The sequence below is a fragment of the Octodon degus genome, unplaced genomic scaffold, assembly GCF_000260255.1.
Source record: "Octodon degus isolate 3935 unplaced genomic scaffold, OctDeg1.0 scaffold00073, whole genome shotgun sequence".
Classification (NCBI taxonomy): Eukaryota; Metazoa; Chordata; class Mammalia; order Rodentia; family Octodontidae; genus Octodon; species Octodon degus.
In genome coordinates this window covers 1,399,237-1,421,714 of record NW_004524649.1, presented here as the reverse complement: position 1 = coordinate 1,421,714, position 22,478 = coordinate 1,399,237, and the positions used below count along the sequence as shown (strand labels likewise).

Sequence of the window (22,478 nt, the reverse complement as noted above, 5' to 3'; positions counted from 1 at the left end):
TTTTTTGCGTCTTCCATTATTAGTGGCGTTACTCCTGGTTTTCCACATTTCTGATGACTCTGTTCTCTTTTCCTTTTGGGAATGAGACATTTCCTCTTGGTGCAAATGTAATAGATGCTTATTAAAAATAAAAACATGGCCTTTACAGGGCAATATGAGATTGACTCGTGCCAGGATCAATGTCAGTGCCCACCTTGATCCCCATCGAGCCTCTGAGCCATGTCTCCTTTGGAAATTCTGTGGGGACAGATGTCTTGTGCACCATACTTCATAGTTGGATCCTGGCAGTTGAATTAGCAGGCAGGAGGCATAGGCACTTGACAAGATCCTTCACATATATTGTTAGGTTGCTGTCTGCAGATCTGAAGCGTCCAGGGGTATCCCCTCCTCCCTGGCTGCCCCTGCTTGTATTACTCAGAGCCCCAGAAGGACACTGCTGTCATGAGTCATGCACATGTCCCCTCAGGATGTTTCCTTTCACGAGCTGGCCCTCCCTTCCTTCTCACAGGTGTCTCCCTTTCCTGTGTCCGTTGCCTGCATTGGCTCACACATCTCCCCAATGGACACACGCTGTCGCCCACTGCGAGAGCTAATCGCGGACATCAGCCCACACGCACACACCCTCCAGCCGTCTTTTTATGGAAGTCTGAGGGGCTCCCTCCCAGGCTTCTGCAGCCGCTCCCTTCTGGCACCACTGAAGGGGGTGGCCCCTCCAGGGCTCTCAGCAGGGCAGTTCCCTGCCAGCTTCTGGCCCAGGGACTACAGAAACTGGTACTCGACACTGCCTGGTGGTGAGCAGGTGCTGGCATTGGTGCCTTAATGGCCTCAGACCCCAATGCCGCTGTTGAGGTGCAAGCCAGGGGCTGCCAGCACATGCCCCAGAGCTCCTGAGGACGCAGCTGCTGCCGACCCCTGAGGCTGGCCCCGCAGTCTGTGCCAGGATGCTCTGCTGTCTCCTCTGGGACCAGCCAGAGGATGCCAGGGGAAGCCAGGCCCTCGCTCTGGGCTGTGGACCTGGGCCTCGCTTCTAGGCACTCCACCTGCACTGCTTGGCTCAGGACAGTCTCCAGGGCCACAGAGGCTGGGTGCATAGCGCCCTCCCTAGTCCAGGCTTGAAGCCTGTGCATGTGTTCTCACACCTCAAAAACAGTGTCTTGTGGCCCAAGGAGCTGAAGAACCTTGGGCTCTCAGTGCTCCCTCTCCCCACCTTCTCTAGGCAATGCTGCATCATGTCCAGCATGTGAGCATTCTTAGAAGCTATACCGAGACCCCTGGGCATAGCAGGAAGCTTGTACCAGGGCTGCATGCATGGGCCAGGAAGGAGTAAGGGGATTCCCTCTTTCTTCCTCTTCGGCACGGTGGTGTTGAGACATCCAGCCCTTGAGAGTTGTGGTGGTGCCATCGTGGGCAGGGCGCCTGTGTTTAGGAAGCTTGGTTTGTTCTCTCCTCTGCAGGCCTTCAGCACACACTGACCTGTGAGCGTCTGCATGTGTGTCCGTGGTGGGTGTCTGTGTACAGTGTGGGTTGGGATGCGTGTCTAAATGGCAGTGTGAATCACACCCCAAGAATGTAGGAGGAAACTTCTCAGGTCTTGAAGTTCAGACTCTTGTTGCTCTTGTAAGGACTCGGAAACCCAGGGACCTTGTAGTGACCCGACCCTGTCCCCAGGGAAGTAGGAGTACAGCTGCTGTGCCCCCAGGCCCCACTCCCCACCCAGCACCCTCTGGCTCAGATCTTCCACACCGGTGAGTATGTGCGCTTGCTGGGAAGTGTCGGGCCCTGCCCACCTGCTCAGCAGCTAGCAGTTCCTTTCTGGGGGCTCTTTGTGAACCTGCCTCGCTATTAATCTACCTGTTAGTAAAAGAGATTACAATTGCCATAATTACAGGGCGCTGTGTCTCCACCGTCAGTAGCTGGGCTGAGTGAGCAGTGAGGGGTGGGGGAGCCTAGCCCCACAGGAAGCTGCTGCTAGCAGCCCTGTATTTGGTTGGAGCACTGCGAGGACAACAGTCCTTCGCAGAACAGAGATCGGGAGCCAGGAACTGGTCCTGCTTGCACCCCACTGAAAGATGTGGGGGAACATGGGACAGCCTCAGGCCCACAGCTACAGACAGCAGGGACTGCCTGCCCTCAGGGAACCTGGATGACCCTGCAAACCCAGCACCTGGCATCCTGATGAGTGGAGGATGCTACTTGGAGGTGGTGCTCGTCAGAATGTGTCCATGGCTTTCTTCTGAGAGCCCTTTAAAGCCACCACTGCATTGATGTGTGTGGACAGACAGAAGGACCCTATCTGTGCCAGCCTGGGCCCCAGGGCTATGTGACGTAGGTGCTTCTAAGGAGGTGGATCTGAGGCCATCCTATGGTGCAGGGCTTCCTGTGGCAGCTGTCCTAACCCCTGGGGATGTTTGTCACTGCTGGGAGTGGGTCCTGTCCAGGGGATGCTGCTACCTGCTACCTGTCCTACAGGACAGTGCCTTGTAGCAGAGGCTACCCGGCCCTGATGTCCAGGATGTTGAGGTCAGAACTCCTGAGTGGCAGAGGACAGGGATGGCTGTAAGGTGAGTCAGGCCAGAGAAGTACCCTGAGCACTTCCTGGCACTAAACAGTCTGGTGGACAGGGAGGTGGGCAAGGGGGATGAGGGGCACTCGGGGCTGGTGACCCCATCGTACTGGGGACTGCAGAGGGTGAGCACTCAGGTCCATTTCCTCTGCTTCACCTAGCAGGCTTCTCCCTCTTGCCCCTCTTCTGGGGCAAGAGATTGATCCAAGATAGACCCTCTGCCCCCACCCCACCCAGGATGTCATGACTATCCTTGAGGGGCCGCGGTGAGGGGCCTGAGCCAGTAGGCCACTCTGGGGGCAAGCTAGGGAGGCAGTTGTGCAGGAGTGGGAAGGGCTTCCTATGCCATCCTACAGGGAAGCCAGGCACACCCAGCTTCTTTCTAACACACAGCTGACCTCGCTGACGCTCTGAGAAATGGGACCTGGCAGGCTGGAGAACTGGTCAGTGAACAACACTTGCTGTGTTCCAAATGAGGCCTCCCCTACCATGCAGTCCTGGCGACCAGTGCGGCATCCATGTGGGCACTGCTGTCCCTGCCTTGCCTTTGTTTCCAACCTTGACCCTCTGCACAGTGCCCCTTCAGAGAGAGAGAACAGGACGGGGCACAGCCAGGAGCAGCCTGTAGGGCTGCAGTAGGATGCGGGTGTTGGGATGCAGCCCCACATTTTAGGGTCTCTTGCTTGCTTGCCATACACAGGGGCTCCCACTGCCTTCCCAGCCTTCAGGCCACTGTATCGTCTGTTTTCTGCAGACAAAGCATGAGGTTTTCAGCTGTTGTGAGTGCTGTACTTCACACCGAGTCCCTAATCGTGGAGTCGATTTGCGATTTTCCCTTTTTTTTTTTTGTCTTGACAGCTCCAACCTTATAATTTTACCTTCTCTTGCCTCACACGCACTCCTTTTCTTCCCTTTCCCCTTCCTGGGGCTTCTGCGGCTCATCGCTGGGGACCCCCTTTAGGAGGGATCACTTCTGACAAGAGAGGAGGGGCTCCCTGTCACAAACAGAGGGAGTTGATGTTTTGTTTGGTGAAATGTCTGTAAATAGGCTTCAAGGCAGTGATTCTATGCAGATCCCAGTACACACGAGCATCTTTTTGTGTCTGTGCATGTCTCCATGCTTGTGGATGTCAAGCGCGGAGAGGAGGGAAGGCAGAGGCAAGGGGAGAGCAGAGGGGTGGCATCAGAACAGCTGCCGTCCTAACCAAAGTCATAGAGCCTCGCCAGGGGCCCCTGACCCCCAGTCCTGTTCTGTCTCCCTTTAAGGGCCAGGAGGAGGATGAGAAAGGAAACTGCCGTCCCCGCATGCCTGGCTGGCTGTTCATGAGGGCTGGAGTGGGACAGTGGGGCCGCCCTGCCTGTGAGGCCCTGAGCTGAAGTCCAGGGTCCAGGGCTCTGAGGACCCTGCAGGCAGGTCGATGAGAAGACTGCTTGTCCTGCCTAGGATGGAACACGTTAGATTCTGGGGATTGATGCCCACCTTTCACGGCAAATGGGGAGCCCATTCATTCCACCCCAAGGGCAGGCCCCTCTACAGGACCTCTTGTTTTAAAAGTAGGACTTCTCACCTGATGTGATGGCACCTAGCACTTGGGAGGCTGAGGCAGACAGATTGCATGTCGGAGCCCAGCCTGGGCAACTTGATGACTTAGCAAATCTCAAAATACGAAGTAAAAAGGGGGCTGAGGGTGTAGCTCAGTGTGAAGGCTCTGGGTACAGTACCCAGCACCACAAAGGGGGAAAAAGTCAAACCTAAGCAGGACTTCCTACTATCTCAGCCCAGCCTCCGGGTCCCAAATGGTGAATCTACCTGGGCTTGATTTACGGCATATCACTGAGAACCCTGGCTGTTTGGGTTTATTAAGCCGGGCCGTCCATTCTCTTCGAGGCCATTGGCCTCGAAGCCCGCAGAATGCTCTCAGAGTGCTCCTCAGCCAACACCCTCCCTGAATCCATTTTGAGTTGCTCTTCTCTGGCCCCATTAGAAAATGTCGGCTCCAACTGCACCGTGCTTGTGAACAAAGGTGCAGAACGATTTTGGCTGCTTCGTCCAGGAAATAAATTCCTCTCTGTGCCAGAAACCATTGAGTGGTGCCATGTGTTGAGCTCCAGGGCCCAGAGCTGCGGGCAGGGTTGCTGCTCCGGACGAGAAGGGTGGAGACCTGGGATACAGAGGCCAGGGAGGGAGGCCGGCCCCCCAGATGTGCCAGAGGCCTGGGTCCCCTGCGCTTGCCCACCTGGTACCTTCTGTGGTTGCAGCCTGTCTCAGCCCATGATGGCACCCTTCCCCCTCTCCTCATATGCCTTCCTGGTCCTCCTGTTTGTCTGTCCTGCAGAGTGAAAGTGGTTCTCCTGGGGCCTGCTGTGCTCTGCTTCTCCAGGGTTCGTATCTGTCATCAGCAGTGTTGTTTGTTAGTGGGCCTGAGTCCTGTCCCAGTTAGGCCTGTGATGGCGTAGGTGCTGCTGCTGGCTGGGTGGTAGACTTTGCTTGTGTCACCTGCTAGCCAGGGGCTGCCCTGGAGTCTTTCCCCACGTGTGTGCCTTGAGACCCCAGTTTATCTCAGGGTCTGATCTCTGTCTGGGCCCCAAGGACATCTCCTTGGCACCCCACCCCCAGGCGTGACCACCACAGCCTCCAGCTCCCCCTCCCTTGCAGCCAGGTATAGGAGCCTCACAGCTACACTGTCCACAGGCCCTCCAGGGCCCCAAGGCCTCCCTATGTCTTTACCCCTACCACCACTGTCATATTCTCAATTCAGCTTCTAGATTCTTTTTTTTTTTTGTGGAACCGGGGATTGAACTGAGGCCCTTGCACTTGCCAGGCAAGTGCTTATTCTACTGAGCCATCTCCCCAGCCCCTCTGAATTCAGCTTCTACCCTTCAGGATTTGTATTTTATTGAACTGTAATTCATGTAATAAAGTTCACTCCCAGGATTGTGATGGTTCAACTTAAGATGGTGGGAAAATGTACCCACACAGCTGTTTGGGTCCTTGCTTGCAGTACAGTGTTTAGGAAGTTACATGAAATGTTTGGTGCTTTATTACAAAATGAGCTCTGCATAAGACCATTTTGTCCAACTGCGGGAGAATGTGAGATGGGCCGGGCTGAGCGCCGGTGCCACATGGGTCAGGTACATTAACTCTTCTTGCAATTTGCATCAAGTTCATTGGTACATAGACCTGTTGTGAGTTGGAGTGTATCTGTATTTTAGTGTACAACCTGATGGCATTTAGTGCCTGGTGCAACCACTGAAATTTCAGAATAATTCCATCACTCCCGAAAAAATCCCTGCCTATCAACAGTTAGTCCCCTTTCGCTGTGTCTCCCTGTCCCGGCAACCACTAATCTGCTTTTAGTTTCTATGGATTTGTCTGGTTGCGCATTTAGTATAAATGGGAATCATACAATATGGGGTCTCTGTGATGGTTCTCTTTCATGGAGCATATTTTCAAGGTTCACCCATGGCGTAACCTTTATGATACTCCATTCTTTTTGAAGGCTGAGTAATATTCCGCTGTGCAGCCACGCCACATTTGCTCGTCCATGCATTCCCTGACGGATGTCTGGGAGCGCTGCACTGTCGGGGAGTCACGAGTGGTGCCGTGCAAGTGTGTGCACTCTCTAGCTGGATGCTTTCTTTCTCTAGGGCAGACATCTGGGAGGGGACTGCTGTCTCTTAGAGATGTGCAACAGACTTCAGAGACAGCTGGTCCCTCCTCTTCCTGTCCATCTTCTGGGCCCAGTGGCACTGCCCAGTCCCTCACAGCTGGGGTTCTGCTGGCTCTCCGTTGTCACACCCTTCCACTCCCTGGTGTTGTATGTCCTAGCATCTGCAGCTCCCTGCGCCCTTACTGCCTTGATCTCCCGCCCACCTTTCTCTCTGGTCTCTTTTCCTTGATGTCTGAACACCTCTGTCGTATTATACCCTCTCCTCACTTCTCACCCCCAGGCTGCCGTCCCTCTTTCTCCAGGAGTCCTTGCACTGGGCCATGATGCATCTGCTGGCCCCAGCCATGCATACCTGGCTACTCACAGATCCCAGTTGCTCAGCAAACATGTCTTGCATTGTCCCTCCCTCCCTCCCTTCCTCCATCTCTCCCTGCCTTCCTTCCTTCCTTCTTCTTTCTTTCTTTCTTTTTAGTGCTTGTAAATCAGACTCAGGACCTTGTGCTTGCCAGGTAGGCGCTGTGCCACGGCGCTATATCCCAGGCCCCTGCAGACACACAGCGAGCACAGGATTGTGTCATGTGCGCTTCCTGATACCCTCTGGACCCGAGTGTTAGTTTCCTGGAATTTGTTCCTCTGTGGCTCTTGCCGAAATTCAAACAAGCAGGACAGACTTGGGAGCTCCAGAGTGTTTCTGAGGGAACCCAGTCTCTTTCCACCTCACAGGTGATCTGGGGACACAGGGCCTGACTCCTCACTTCCCCTGTGCCCGTCCTCTCAGGTGTGGCTGAGCACCCTGCAAACACAGCCTTCCTGGAGGTGGCTCCAGGCCCAGAGCAGCCTCCAAGGTGCTGGGAGGAAGGGACTCTACCATTGTGGATGCTGCTGGAGCTGCTACCCCATGCCTGGATGCTATATCTCTGACCCTGTTGCTGATGGCAGGGCTGAGGGGGTCCTACCAGGTTCTGGGGATACCGTCAGCTCCCACACCTACCCCACTGAGAGCCAGACAGCTCCAAATGATTCCCTGGCTCAGGCTCTGCCAGGTAGCTTGATGACACACAGGTGGGCACAGTGTCACCCCGCCGCGGGCTAGGGAAGCTAGGGTAGCTTAGGCAGGGGTGTGCCCAACATTCACCGGCAGCCACTTGGGGCCAGGCGTGGAGGAAGGAAGGAGAGGGAGGTCAGGGCCATCAGGCCTCCATTCCCTTCTTTAATGTCTACTGGGTTCTCCCTGTCCCAGTCCAACCAGCTGGGGACAGGTCTCTCCCACACCAGGAGCTCCAGGGCAGCCGGCCAGCGCGAGAGAGGCCCTTCCTCAGAGCCGCCCTCCTCCTCTCCCTCCTTGCCCTCTCCTCTCACTGGGCCTCTTCCCCACGTGGCTCATTACAACTCCAGTTGTTCAGGTCCCGACCTCAAGAGCCTTCCCTATTGACCCCTGACCAGCGATACTAATCTGTGTCAACAGGCCCCAGGGGTTAAAGAAACACAACCCGCCGCTGCCGCCTTAGCAGGTGCCTGGAGGGGGCGGGGCGGCTCCCGGAGCAGCCCTGGCGGCTGGGAAGGGAAGGGAAGGCGGTGGCAGCGCCCCCTCCCACCGCGCGGCTTCCGGCTCCCTCCGCGCTCTGGCTTTTCTCTTCTTCCTTTGCTTTTCAGGGCTGCCCATCCTCTGCGCACCACTTCCTTTTTGTATTTCCTACCTCTCCCCGCGGATTTGAGCTCAGGTGCCCGATGGCAGCCAGGTGGTGTCTGGGTTGATGCCCCATGACCGGCACTCCTCCCATCCCTGGCCTACTGGCAGTCCTGGTCCAAGCTGCAGGTCAGAGCCCCACTTGGAGCCCCTGCCTCCAGGGCCACGCCGGAGAGGAGGGCTCACAGGGCCATGGGGCTGCCATCCAGCAGTACAGGGTGACTGGTCCTGTAGTCTGTCCTCCCAGAGCTGACTGCAGAGCCCTGCTCTGAGGAGGAGTGCTGCGGATGGGGCCCTCCATCCCCATGTTCCCTTGTCCTTTCCCAGGCTTGGAAGCTGGAGAGCTGAGCTGTCTTGTGCTTGCTGTGCGCCACCTCTGGCCATCACCTCTTGATGGGGCCCAAGCCTAGGCTATGCCCTTGCCTGCTGAGATTGCACCTGTCTGTCAGGGGCTGCCAGAAGGGGTCAGGTCAGTGTGTTGGTTGGGACTGTAGTGTCCCTGATGTGTAGAGCTGGCTTGACAGGGCTTTAGCACCTTTCTGGTGGTCCCAGGAAACCTACCAAGGGCCAGGGGTAGCTTCAGGGCACCCTTCAGGACATCCTCTTTCTCCAAGTGCCCCACTTTTCTTCTGACTTTACTCTCTGTCCCCCACTGTCTTGACCCCCCCCCTCCTGTTCCTCTTGGCTGTAGCTCCCTGGAAGGGCTGGGGAGCAATAGACACAATCTCCAAAAAAAATTTAAGTTTCCCAAACTTTTCCAGATGCTAAAGAAGGGGCCAGAGAAATCCTACAGCAGCAGGATAAGATGGGGGAGGAAAATGATTGTAAAGCTCTTCACCTCCTCCCCCATAGGGAAGTGGGGACCAGGCGATTCTGGTGCCTTCAGACAGTGCACCTGGAGACTAGAGTCCCTTCATTTCTCATCCCTGGTGCCCCAGCCCAGCCCCCATCCTCCCCACAGAGAAGCCCCAGGCACAGGGGAGGGTGCAGACACAGGATCTCATCTCTTCTAGGAATTTCTGGGTTCAGAAGAGTGGATGGGGACAGAGCCCTCCAGCCAGAAGAGTGGAGAGCTGAGAAGCAGGGCCACCTGGGCCCAGGAGTGCCTGCCCCTGGCTGAGCCTAGTGGGAGAACCTGACTGGAGGGGCAGGAGGGGCGGTGGGGACAGTTCAGGGATCCTGGCCATTCCCTGGTTCCACCCCCAAGGGGTGCTGCCCCCACCTCTACCGTTCGGTTTGTCCACTCCCTGGACACCTTCTAAAACAAAGGCCTCTTTGTGGTCCTGGCCCACTGGCCGGCTGCCAACCACATTCTTTGCGTGTTTCCTGAGCGAGGATCCCGGCTCCGTGGTCAGCTCCTCCCCCACCCAGCCTGCACCGCCTGACTGCTGGTGGCTCAGAGCAATCCCCCTCTCTTTCCCTGCCAGGTCCTCCCACAGGTCAGTACCCACCGCTCCTGCAGGAAGTCTGGCTTGGGCTCAGAGGAGAGACCCCTAGAACTCAGCCCTCAGGCTTCCAGAGCCTGCAGGCAGGAGTAGGCAGGAGAGCTTCAGCTCTTTCCTGCTCTTGCTCATTGATAGATTTGGAGGAGCCTCAGTTTTCTTACCTGTAGAAATGGGCAAAGTAACCACACTTTCTCCAAAAACCCACACCTGTCTGCCATGCACTGTGTTACTGGGACACCCCACTTTAGGCTGCTTCCTGGGATCCTGGAGGCTGGGGGGGCATCAGTGGGAGGCTCCCAACACACCTGTGGGGGTGGCACCAAGGCCTGCCCCGTCAAGGGAAGGAGCTGGGACCTTAGCACAAGGCCTGCGGGTCCCAGACCTGGTCTTGCTGCACCTCCCTCTCCCCCTCACCCGCCATCTGCTCTGTAACAGCAGTGGGGGTACCCTCGTCAGCCCTGGTGGGGTGGTAGTGAGAGCCCTGAAAATAAGGGGCTGTGGGAGGGCAGGGGCCCCAAGGAGGGATGGCTGGGTCTTGCAAGAACACTTTGGAATGTCACCAGATATACCCCTCCGTCACTAGTCAGAATCACACACAGTCACAGACACACACGGTCCTAATGAAGTCTTCCATTGGTGCTCTGCCCCCCTCGTTAAAAAAAAATGTTCATAATTTGGAAAGAAAAGGAGCTTTTTACAAGCTGGCGGCTCTAGGGAACTTTCCGTCGTCGGTCCTTTCTGGCCTCGTGACGGGTGGGGCCCAGTTTCCCTCCTCTGGCTCTCTGCTGCTCCCCTAATAATTCCCCTCTGCAGACTCATCAAACAACCCCCTTAAGGAGACCTCCAGCCAGCTGTCACCTAGGAACCCTGGAGGGCAGCTGAGGACCTGCCTGTACCCTTCTGGGCTCTTTCCAAGGCCTGATCAGACCCTCCTCTCCTGCCCGCACAGCCCGCTTCACCGCAGGCCAGGAATCTCTCGATTGCTGGCTTTCCAGGATACAGGATGGGGCCCGGGCCCAGCAGCCCGCCCGCCTGCCCTCCCCCAGGGCCTGCCCCACTCTCCTGCTGGGTAAGGGTCCCCCGAGTCCTCAGGGCCCTGCTGGGAGGGCGGGAGGTGCTGAGCTCACCACCTCGGCATCTGCCCTCCCCCTGCCTCTGGTGCGAGGGCCGGCCGCACTCCCGCCAGCGCCCCGCTCCCTAATAGCTTTTTAAGTCCAACCACATGTGTCTTCCAGGAGCGAGCGCGGAGCCGCCCCTCCCGGGGCCTCGGCTCCCCCTCCTTGGCCAGGACCACCCTCCACTCGGAGCAGCCTGGGGGTTGGGGGAGGGGTCTGCCTCCCGAGAGTCCATCTGCTTGCCCCAGGCCCAGCTGGGCAGGAAGGGGCCAGGCTAGTGACAGGACTGAGACGCGAGGGTCTCTCAGGAGTGTCATTCGGGGCCAGCCTGCCGCTGCTCAGGCGCCAGGTCCTGGGTCCATCCAGGTGCAGGGACCTGGGTAAGGAGCCTTGACCTCCCCACAGGCCTCCTGCCAGGGCTCGATGCCAGGGCCTCTCTCCTCACACCCAGCCCCTGGGGGTGACCCTATAACCACCCCTTGACTCGGCACACGTGCGGTTCCCTGTGCGTGCGAGTGGTCTGCCGGGAGGCCTGTGGGATGCGGTTTCGCAGGAGGGAGTGAGGGCTAAGAACCGGCGGGGCAGCAGGCCTGGGGTCCTAATGAGAAAATTGCTTCCAGCCAGGGAGCCTGCTCTGCGGCTGAAATTGCATCCAGCCCCAGCCAGCTTGGCGGCCACAGCCCAGCCCTTCTGAGGGAGGTGGGGCGGCAGGGGGGAGGGGCTGGAGGGGGTGGGGCTTGGACGGGACTCACCTCCTCTGGCACACCTCCGGGAGGAGGGGATGGAAGTGAACCTGGCTGGGCTGCCTCTGGGGCCCCCACCCCGGCAGCAGCAAGGGAGGAGGACTGAAGGGATTCCCCCTGTCCTTCGCAGCATGCCGCAAAGCTGCATGGAGCCTGGAGGGTGCCCCAGAGGGTTCAGAGAGGAGGTGGGGAAATACTGAGTCTTGTGCCAAAAGGTTGTTAGGAGTGCCTGGTTTCCACAGAAGTCCACCTATAGGTCATCTAACTGCGCCTGAGTCCCGCTTTCTGGGATACTTTTTTTGCATTGTGGCCTCCCCAGGGCTGTATCTACACCTGGGGGTGGCCCAACCCACATCCAGGCAGGACTTGGGGGACACTAGCTTACATTTCTCCCTTTCCTCTGTTCCTCACTCTCTTGAGCCTCCGAGCAGATCCAGCTGCAGAATTTGTGAGGCCCAGTGCAAAGACTCAGGGCCCCTCGTTCACAACTTAAGAATTTTGAGGAATTTCAGGACAACAACAGCAGAAAGCAAAGCCCTAAAGCCAGCTGCGCATAGCAGACAATGGTCCACTGCTCAGGGTGCTGGCCCTGCTCTTGGGGACCATAAGGTTTCCCTTGATGGTTCTAAAGGAAGGAGAACTGAGAAAATCTCTAGTCTGGGGCTCTGGTCTCTCTGCTACCAGGTCCCCTGGGGACTCTGTCTCTGTCGCTTTTGGGGAAGGGGTGAATTTAGAGATACTTGTGAGAGACCAGGGCTCTGGGACAGGGGGACAGAGAATGGGATGCAGCCTGTGTGACTGCGGAGCTTCAAGATGGGCTGGCTCCGTCACCCTGGGTGAGCAAGTGTGACTCCCCACCCCCAGGTGGAACCTGCAGCTCTCCGGGCCCAGCAGCAGGGACCTTCCCCCCTGTGGCAAGTTCCAATCCGTGTGAGTGGAGCGAGCAGGAGTGCTCCAGGGAGGGGAGAAGGCAGGAGGAAGGAAACAACCCCATTGTCATCCCCCAAATTACTGGCTGGGATGGCAGGGGAGGAGGCGGAAAGCCGACATTGTTTACTTAATTAAAAGTAAACAACAATTTGCTGCTGCCAGCCTCCCATTAGCTGTGTGCAGAGTCTTAGGAGCTGGAGAGTTCGGCTTTCGCTCCCACCAAGCCAGCTCGTGGTGCCACCCTCTCTCCAGCTTTGGCTCCCTTCTCCTTCCTTGCTCCTGTCCCCTGATGGAGGTGGAGGAGGAAGGGCAAAAACCACCAGAGCCCAGGAGTGATGTGTCAAGGATGTGTGTGTGTTGGGACTGTCAGGATCCCTTCAGCCGAATTCGGCCTGCTCTGAAGGGCTGGGCGGGGCTGCTTCCTCCTCCCGCTGCCAGATGTTGGCCTTCCCTGCGAAGGCCTCCATCTGTATTACCTGGAGTCCTGGGCCTCCCTGCCCCACCTCCTGCTTTTTCCTCTTCCCTTTTAGCAGCTTATAAACATCCTTCTCCCATCTTCTTGGCATTCCTCCCAGAAGGGGGCTGCTCAGGGCTCCTGAAGGATGGGGAGAGAGAGGCCAGCTCTCCAGGGCCTAGGGCCGAGGGGCTACCTTCCCCCTCCTGGGACAGTGCCACTGCAAGCAAGCAGCCTCGGAAATGGAGTACCGGCCAAGGAGCTCTCCACTCCAGCTTCTTTGGGGTCTCCTGGCAGGGTGGGGGGGGGGTGAGCGGAAGGCAAAGGAGCGAGGTGCAGCTTCTTCCCAGGGTCTGCCTGGCCCTAGGGAGGTCCTCATTTCTCCTGGGGTCTGAGCCCGCCCCTCCTCCCCCGGTTTGGGGGAGCACAGGCTTCAACCTGGGCCCTGGACAGCAAGGTCTTGTCTCTCCACTTTATGCAATCTGGAGCCTGCTGGGAGAGGGGTGCAGGACCTCATCAGACAGGGCAGCACCTCAGCAACCAGGGGGAGCGGGGAGGGGACCCCAGACCAGAAGTAGTAAGCTACGATTTTCCTCTGTTGCCCCAGAGTAGGTCTTCTGGGGCTGATAGTGCCCCTGGGGAGTTTAGGCAGGTGCTTTGCTTGGTAGTGAGGTGTGCGGGACTCTACTCGTCCTGTAGGGGTGGAGACCAGGGAAGCCACTCAGCACCTGTGGGGCAGACAGCGGGGCACTGCTGTGGACAGCAAGCTAATGCGATGTCTGGGTGTGGGGCTGGGAACCTGGGCCCAGGGCTTGCCCCTCCCAGAGGCCCCCATGCCAGCTCTGCTCCCCACAGCTTCTCTGCTTCTCTCCCCTCCACAGCCCTCAGGAGTCACACATTTGCACCAAGCATGCTCTAATCTCTGGATTCATGAAGACCAGGGATTTTGCATGCTCCAGGGTGTGCACACAGAAGAATCTGGGAAGTCTGTCCCGAACCTAATTGAATTAAAGGCTGGGGTTTGGCAGGACATTGTGTATCTGAGCTGCAGTTTCTTGAAGTCGGTGCTGCAGCGCCACTCAGGACCCTGCGCCTCCACCTGCTGCTGCCACTGCCCTGGGCCCAGCACGCTCCCTCCTTCCTGCCCAAGGCTTGGGGGGTTAGGGGTGCCCTCTTCTCCTCCCTCCTCCCTCCTTGCTTCCAGCTGCTCTTAGTGATAGGCTGAGGCCTCCTGAAGAGAAGCTATGCCCAGCCAGAGGCCAGGAGACATCAGGCACAGAAGGGCTGGAGGCCAGTTTTTGCTGCCCAAGCTTTCTGCTGCTGTGCCTACATGAGAGCTGAATGGCGCTGCTGCCTGGAAAGGGACAAGTTCTTTCTTTTCTTTTTTCTTCCTTTGTCTTCATACTGGGGATTGAACCCAGGGCTCTCATATTGAGCTACATTTCCAGCTCTTTTTTCTTTCCTTCTTTCTTTTTTTCTTTTCTTTTATTGAGAAAGCATCTTGCGGTGTTGCCCAGGCTGTACTTTAACTTGTGATCTTCCTGCCTCAGCCTCCCACAGTACTGGGATTATAGGCATACACTGGCACACCTGGTGGGGACACATGTCTTGGTCAAGCATGGATCAAAGCTGAGCAGTGGAAAGGGTTTGCGCTAGGGGGTCTGTGGAACTGCACACATGTGGATGGGGAGGCGGGCCAGCAGAGGGAGGCATGGAGCAAGTGGGGCATGCTGCCTGTCCCTCCTGAGCTGGGAGTGGGTGTGGGAGGGGTGAGCTACAGAGCAAAGGGCTGTCCACCCTGCTTCAGCTTCAGCAGTGCTTTGGCTGGCTCTGGGATGCCTGATCTCAGTGGGGATGATCCTGGGCTGGAGAGGGGAGGGCAGCCCCAGCCCCAAGCCTAGCCCCTGCTCTAAGCGAGCCTGAGGCCAATGGAGAAGGCCTGAGTTTGGACTCAGCCCAGGAAGAGCCCTGGGCTGCGCTGTGGCCCCAGGGGCGTGGCAGGACAGCTTGCCTTTGGGGGCACCACTCCTAGCAGGGCAGCACTGCTACATGTTCCTGTGGGGTGTCTGCTGTGTGTGGATGGTACCCTAAGTAGCACCACCTACCAGGCTGCTAAAGGCAGCAGGCAGTGCATTTTGCAGAAACCCTAAGGAGGGACCCAACCCCTGCCCATATGTGTGCCCTTTAGGGCTTGGGCATGGCGGGGCTGGGGAGCAGCCTGCCTGTGGCCCCATTTGCTCTGGGACTGAGAACTAGGGTACAGAGCAATAGCCTGGCCAGCCCCAGGCCCTGTGAAGTGATCTGCTTTGCCCAGGGTCAGGGAAGTGGGGGGCGGGCCTCACCTCGGCTAACCTCCCAGCGGAACAAAAGGGCCTTTCTCCATGCCTGCCCTGCCTGCCCGCCCCTGAGGGTGTGCCTGCTGCTGCTGCGCGGCATTGCTGGCGGCTTCTTTTTCTTCTCCTTCTCCTTCTCTTTCTTCTTCTCTTCCTCCTCCTTTGTCCCCCTCTCTTCCTTCTCAATTTTTTTCTTTTCTTTTCTTTTCTTTTTTTTTTTTGTGGAACTGGGGATTGAACTCAGGCCCTTACGCTTGCCAGACAAGCACTTATTCTACTGAGCTATCTCCCTGGCCCCCTTCTCAACTTTTCTCCATTTCTCCCTGTCTCTGGTTCCTGATCTCTTTCCATCTTCATTTTTTCCCCACCCCCCCAAGGGTGGGTGGTGGAGAGTCTTCCTTTTCAAGAGTTCACCAAGCACAGAGGCAGGTCTACACTGCCAAAAGGTATCAGGAGTGCCCTTGAGATCACTTAGCCCAGGGAGACTTCACCAGGCCCAGGGCAGCTGCATTCTGGGGAGGTGGCAGGCCTGCATGGGCTGGGGTCCTGGGCTGTGCCTTGTCAGCCTCGCGCCTGGCAGACCAGGTGCACGAGGCCCCTGACACTAGCCCACAGGGCCAGCGGGCCAGCCATTCCTAGTCAGTGCACAAGGGAAGCTCAGCCTTGCACTGCTATGGGATGTACTTGGCGGGTGCTGTCTCAGGCTGCTCCTCCCCTCAGTGCACAACTCAGGGTCCAATGGCCTGGGCCAAGCTACTTCGCCCTTCTTCCTGCCGCGTACTCCAGGACGTGCAGGAAGAGCCTGGCCGGCAGTGCCCAGAGCTCTGGGCTGGCCGCCCGCAGGCTCTCCACAGAGGGCAGTTAGTGTTAACTCGCTGCGCCACCTAGCTACAGTGTCTGGGAGCACCACCACACTCCCCAGGCCCCAAGGCCTGGCCACCCTGGGAAGCGCCCTGGGGTCCTTCAGGGTGGTAGAAATGGGAGAGTTTGACACGTGCCACTCTGAGGACTGTTTTTTTTCCCTTAAGCAGCTCCAACTGCCCTCACATATGCTTGGTACTTTACAGTGCGTCAAACCATCGTATTTCATTCTTGGTCAAAATCTCTGTCAGGGTCCCTTTGGGACTCACCTGCTATCTGAGCAGAGCTTGGTTTTGTTACACCCAAAGACTACAGTACCAGAGTTGGGGCATCTAATAGCAGCAAGTCTGGGATTTGGACTCCAGGCCCAGCACCCTGTGCACCTCAGGCTCCCCTGGCCAGCCACTGGGCTAGGTACTCAGGACTCTGCAAGCCAGCATATCCCTCAGGCCTTCTCTAGACACTTCATCACAGTGGCTCCTTGGACTCCTGGGGAGGGGTGGGGTGGACCTGGGCTGCTGTCCCCTGGCAGGAGCCGCAGGTCAGCCCCAGACGACGAGGCGCTCATAACCAGCACTGTTCACGGGCACGCGGACCAGACTGGGCCTTTGCAAAGTTTTGTCTCTTTAGGGAGGGAAGGCAAGAATTCACAGAGCTTCTGTTCCCTGGGTGTTCAGTGGAGTCACTCTTGGAAAAAGGAGCTAGCAGAGTCTCTTGAAGTCTCATCCACTTCAGCTTTGTTTCAAGAGGTGAGATAGAGCCAGATATATGGTTGTATATACCTGTAATCCCAGCACTGGGAGGCTGAGGCAGGAGAATCATCTCGAGTTTGAGGTCACACTGGGCTCCATACTGAGTTCAAGGCCAGCCTCAAGTACATAGTGAGACTTTATCTCTGGGGGGGAAAATGAGATGGGTCTATAGCAGTGAGCCTTATCTCAAGGAGCCGATGGTCCTGTGGGGCTTCTACTAGGGTGGCCTCATGGCCTGGTCCCTGGACTGCAGCCAGTAGCTGCCCTGGTCAACAGGGTTCCATACAGGAGCAGGGCCCTGTGAACATCTGACTGTGGGGTGTGTTTGTGTTTGTAGCTCTCAGTGAGCACAAGTCCCTAGGTGGAGGATGCTGCTTCGGGGCCGCTGGCCTTTGTGTTGGGGCTGAGTGCAGAGGCCGAGGAAGCATAGCAAGGGGGGCCAGGACTGGTAGCTTCAGCCTGACCTTCCTGTCAGGTGAAAAGGACATAGATGGGCTCTGTGGGCTCCCTTCCCCCAGCTTCAGGTTCTCTGGATGACTCTCAGAAGGAAGGGGCAGCGGGAGCAAGAGAGAGCAGGAGTCTGCTCAGAGCTAGAAAGAGAAGGGGCAGTGCCCATCCCTACAGGGCTCTGCTGATCAAGCTCAGAGCTGGAGGACCCTCCTGCCCAGGGCTGAGTGGACACTTCCTTGTGTAGGGACTCGCTTCGTCCTTCTCTCAGACCGTCCTGCCATCCTCCCCTCTCTTCCGTTGGGTCTCCCCAGCTGCTCCCATGACGGTTGTTTTGTTTTGTTCTGAGGCAGGATCTTGCTGCGCAGTTAAGGCCAAGCCTGAATTCACCGTGTAGCTCAGGCTGACCTCATATTCAGGGAGATCCTCCTACCTCAGCCTCCTGATTATGGGTCACCACTCCCTTGTGTGTGCAGTCCCCTCTACCTCCTTTCTCTTTGCTCACACCTTCCTCTAGGAGCCACGGGCCTCTGATTCTTTCTGCCTAGTCTTCTCTGAACTGCTTTGCTTTGGCCAACTCTTCCCTCTTCAACTCCCTCTTTCAGTTTTTTTTTTCTTGTTACTCTGGTGCTCTGATTTACTGCTTGCCCTGTACCCTAGCTCCTCCTTGTCTCCAGCAATCCCCCAAGTGCCTCCTGATCCACTGCCTTCCCCAGCTCATCCTGGGTTCGCAACAGGACCCAGCAGGCTCTGTCCCTCCATGAATAATTAGACCAAGGACAAATATATTTGGGGGCTGAGGGGAGGGTGATACCCAGTCCTGTGAAGGGGGGACACTATTAATAGCCCTAAGAGCAGCTGGGGGTGGTGGCGGATGTCTGGCCAGCCTGGCCTGGCCTGGCCTGGGCAGCTCAAAGGGCCAGAAAGGGCAGGGCTGGAAATAGAGATGGGTTGGGGGAGGGGAGCAACCCTGTGGGCCCCTTGCTGGGGTGCCATCTCTGCTGGGTCCCTAGCTTTTCCTGCCACTGCCAGTTTCTACCCATCAGGTTGGAGAGGGCACAGAGGCCTCAGAGTCAGGGGACCACCTGCCTGGACCCCACTGTCGTATGACTGTAGTCCCCAAGGTCTCTGGGAAGTGCAGGCTTTGACTGCTGGCTGACTTGTGGCATATCCAACCCTGCCAGGAGAGGCACCCGCCCCGAGGCCCAGTGCCTGTCCTCTTGGTGTCCTCAGCCATCGCTGTCCTTGGGCTGGAGAAGGCTGATGGGCCCTTAGAATGCGATGCAGGGACAGGTGCTATCTTCTCCTTTCCCTCTTGGTCTTGCATCTGCAAGCCTCCCAGCCTGGTGACCTGCCCTAGGCCATGTGTGGTGGTGGCTGCTGCTTCTGTGTAGGACAGCGCCTGCCCGCCCCAGGTGTCCGACCCGGCTGTGTCTTCTATGTGCAGAGAGAGTGCCTCTGCTCCCAGATGTGCATGGGGCTGAAAACTGTGCTCTTGAACCTACTCACCACGTCACAAAGAGCGAGAGCTCCTGCCGGCCAGGGTCTGAGCCCTGTGGCTTCTCCTCCCCAGCTGGGCGCTGAGCAGAGGAGGAAGAGGATTTCGGCAGTCATTGGTGCAGGGAGAAAAGCCTGCCCTGAGCCAGGCCCAAGCAAGCAACCTGCTGCTGCTGCTTGCTCCCCACCCAGGAGCCCTGTGGTGGGTGGCCTTCACCTTGAGCCTGAGTCCAGGGTCCGGAGCATGAGCATCATTACAGCCCCTGGATCGCTGTTGCCATCTGCCTGCCTTCTCCCTCTGCCTCTCCTCCGCCTAACTGCACCCTTCACCCTGTCTGGTACAGAAGGCCACCTCACCTGCTGGGGTCTCTTACATTGTGGCAAGGCTCCAAGGTCAGGTGCAGGCCTCCAGAGCCACTGCCTTCCTGCCATGCCCCAGGCTGTTTGCGCTGCTCTGCTGGTAGGCTGTGCCCTCTTCCCGCCTCTCCAATGTCTTCTCCGATGGGAATTCCTTGCTCCTGGCACCTCTGAAAATTCTGGGACAGCACCGCCACAGAGCAAGCCCTGTGTATGACACTTGCGGGGGCCTTGTTGCGGGCCTGGTGGGGGAGGCATGGGCTCAGCACAAGGCCCGCCCACAGGCCGTCTTGCTCTCCTGCTTGCTGCTGTGGCCTGGCATGGAATCGTGGCTGATGGGCAGCAGGCTTAGGCTCTTTCTCTTACACCCTACCAGATGCCCTGAGCTGTGGTCCTACTTGATCCTGGAATCCACCTCCGCCTTGTAGAGGGGCATTAAGTCAGGGTTTGGGGGACAGGCCTTCCCCACGGGGACATGACTACAGCCTGAACTTTTAGGTGAAGCACAACAGTTCATTCTGTGCTGCCTCCCTGCCACTCTGTGTCCTGTAGCAGCCAGGCCTGGTCCTTCTCAGGGTAACCAGACAGCACCTAGGGGCCAGGCTAAAAGGAGCTGTCTCCAGGCAGGGTACAGAGAGGTTTGGATGGCCTACTCAGGTGCTGCCTGCCCCTGCTTGTGCCTGGGGCTCCACAGGCGGTGGGAGCTGGACAGACCACGTGTCCCAGGGGTGTGACTCAGTCTCTTCCCCTTGCTCTCACTCATACCCTCTGCAGGATCCTTTCTCCACCTGCTCCACGCAGGAGGCTCCAGTCAAAGACTGAACCCCTTTGGACTCATGAGCAGTGGTAAAGGGGAGTGTGTAGAGGTGACATGTCCCTCTGTGCCCACTCCACCTACAGCTTCAGGGTTTCAATCCTGGCCAGGCTGCTGCTTCCAACTAAGCCTTGGCATGACAGAGGCGGGAAAGTCACTGCCTCCAGAGAACTCTTAAGTCATGTGAGCAAGCCTGGCATGCTGGCCCACAGGGCTTCGGGGGACACACAGAGAAAAGGATCCTAGAAGCCCTCCAGCTGGCCTGGCCCTGCCTTGCTCTGCCCTCTGGCTGCCCTGCATTCTCAAGGACTTCCTTGGTCCCCCAAGTGTCCTGTCTGCTGAGACAGGGAGAACCCCTTGGTGACCCAGCCCAGCCCCCCATCTGAGTCGCCCTCCTCGGGGTGTCTCGAATTCTTGGACTTGGGTTTCAGGAGGCACAATAGTAACATTCTCCTGCTCTCATGGCTGCAGGCCGGGCCTCTGGTTCCCCTCGAGATTGGGTTTCCCGTGCCCTGGACACGCCAGATCATGGGATGGGGGGCCAGGTGAGCAGAGGGGGTATAGTGCTAGGGAGGGAGGGGCCGCAGCACTGCACCCCACACCCGCACTGCTCCTCCCTGGCCTCAGAGGCCAGCAGTCTGGTAGACTCCATCCTTTCCTGATTGGGGGCAGAGGCTGTTGGCATCTCTAATGATGGCGTCTCTACTCTGAGGATATCCATGTGCCTGCTGCAGTCTGTGGGTACAGCCAAGCCAGATCGGTGCACCCATCTTAACCCCTGAAACGTTCACTGGGTGCAGCCCTTGGGGCCACTGGCCAGCAAGCTGTGTGCAGTCCTCCATGGAGTGTGGGCTCTGCATGGGAATCATGAGGGTGTGTTGGCTGCAGCGAGCCGGAATTCCTCCCTCACCTAGCAGGAGCCATAAATACAGCCCCATCTTTGGCTGGGAAACACATGTATTAGGAATACATGATCAGCTGGGGTACATGAGCAGCACCCAGCTCCTCCTGGGGCCTCAAGACGCCCTTGAGATGCACTGGGGTACATGCAGTGCATACAGCCATGCAAAGGGGGAGGGAGGGTACAGGAAGGACAGGAGAGGAGGCCAGAGGGAAAGGCTAAGAACTGGTTAAAGGAAGTACACAGCGTGCGTGGGTGTAGTGGGGGTCTGCTGAGAAAGTGGAGCCCATGGTGGGGTCAGGAGGAGGGGAACAACAGCCTTGGGTGAATTTCATGGCTACTCTAGAGGTATGAAGGGCCTGAGGGGGGCAGTGCCCCTGCCATCTTTGGCTGTTCCTGGCCCAGTGTGGTACATGAGCCATAGCGCAGATTGGTGTGGCTGTGGTATGGGAGGGATGAGAAGTGGTTGGGAACCTGAACCTCAGTCCTACCTCAGAGGCCTGTTCCTCAGAGTCCAGATTTATCACCTGTTCTTCTTAGCCTTCTCCCCAGAAGCCTGCAACGTAGCTACAATTGCAGATAGGGTGGCTACACCTCACAGACATGGACAGCGGGAGCAGCAGCGTCAGGGAACTGCACAGCTGCTTATCAGGCAGCCAGCCTGACCCCTGACCACCTTAGGATGAGCCATGGCCTCTAGGGTGCTCTCCTTACCCACACCGGGCCAGGGATGGGGACCCAGAAGTCTGCCACCCAGGCCCAGGCATCTGCCAGACATGACTGGGCTCGGTCCTGGGTTGGCTGTGCTTCGATGGCTGAGTGGAAAGGGCTTATGTGAGGAGAGAGCCCCAGACCTCACTGCTCGGTGGAGGGAGCCATTACATTGTTTTGGGGCCAGGCAGTAGGGGGGGTACCTCTGTCCCATCTCCCCTGCAGGAAGTGGCTGGAGCCCGGGCCCCTGGAAAGAGCAGTGTGGGGAATGGCCAGGGTTGGTGTGGCTGACTTCCGGGACCCTGGCTGCTCTGGCAGCAAGGCTGGAGAGAGGGCACCGCGGGGAGGCTCCTGGGGCAGCACAGACTGCCCCGGGTCTGGGCTGAGCAGTAGAGGACAAGAGATAGGAAGCCAGCACCTGCCTGCTTTGTGCCAGCCAGCTCTGCCCCTCTGTTGGCCCGCCCGCCACCAGCTGGCCCATTGTCCCGGTGAGAAAGCAGACAGGGAGGGAGGCTCCGTGCAGGCAGGGGCTCACTCATGCACACCCGCCGGGCAGGGACTGCCAAGGGACGGCCGCCCTGGCCAGGACAAGGAGAGAAGGGGGCGGCGGAGATCCGGAGCGTGGAGCCGGGCAGGCCGCCGCGCCAGGCCTCCGCCGCTGCCGTGTGCCCGGCCCGGAGCCCTGCTGCTGGCCACCGCAGGCCCGCGCCCGGCTATTGGCAGTGGGCAGCGCGCGGGCCTGCGAGCAGGAGATAAAGAGTTCAGGCAGAGTGTTTTTTCTCACTAACCGTGGATTTGTGTGTTTGTTCAGCTGGTGGCTCTGATAAGCCCCATTCTGCCAGATAAAAGCCAGCCGCCATGAGGGGGGGCCTGGGGAGGGTGCCACAAAGGGGCCTCCCTTCTCTTTGTCCCGAGTCCCAGGGTTGTGCCATCCTGTCACCCGGGAGCCCAGACAGGGACGCCCCGCAGCGTGGCACCCCGGCCCTGCAGGCTGCCCGAGGCCCACCGTGGAGGAAGCGGGCCCAGCAGCCCTGCCAGGAAGGCGGGCGTCCCTTCCCTCGGCCGTCCGAGACATCCCCGAGTGACATGGCGCGCAGGGCGCAGCCGGCCGCACGGCGCCGTGGCCTTGTGGGCGAGGAGCCACGCTGGCTGCCCGAGCAGAGCGCCGGCCTGGCCACTGCGCACGAGGCCGCGTGG

The 22,478-nt window shown here is 58.2% G+C and overlaps 1 protein-coding gene across 6 annotated transcripts in view; it reads left to right on the top strand.

The window, feature by feature from the left end:
- Nfix (nuclear factor I X) overlaps positions 1–22,478 on the top strand; it is an 82,282-nt gene that overhangs the window by 39,983 nt on the left and 19,821 nt on the right. The window lies entirely within an intron of this gene.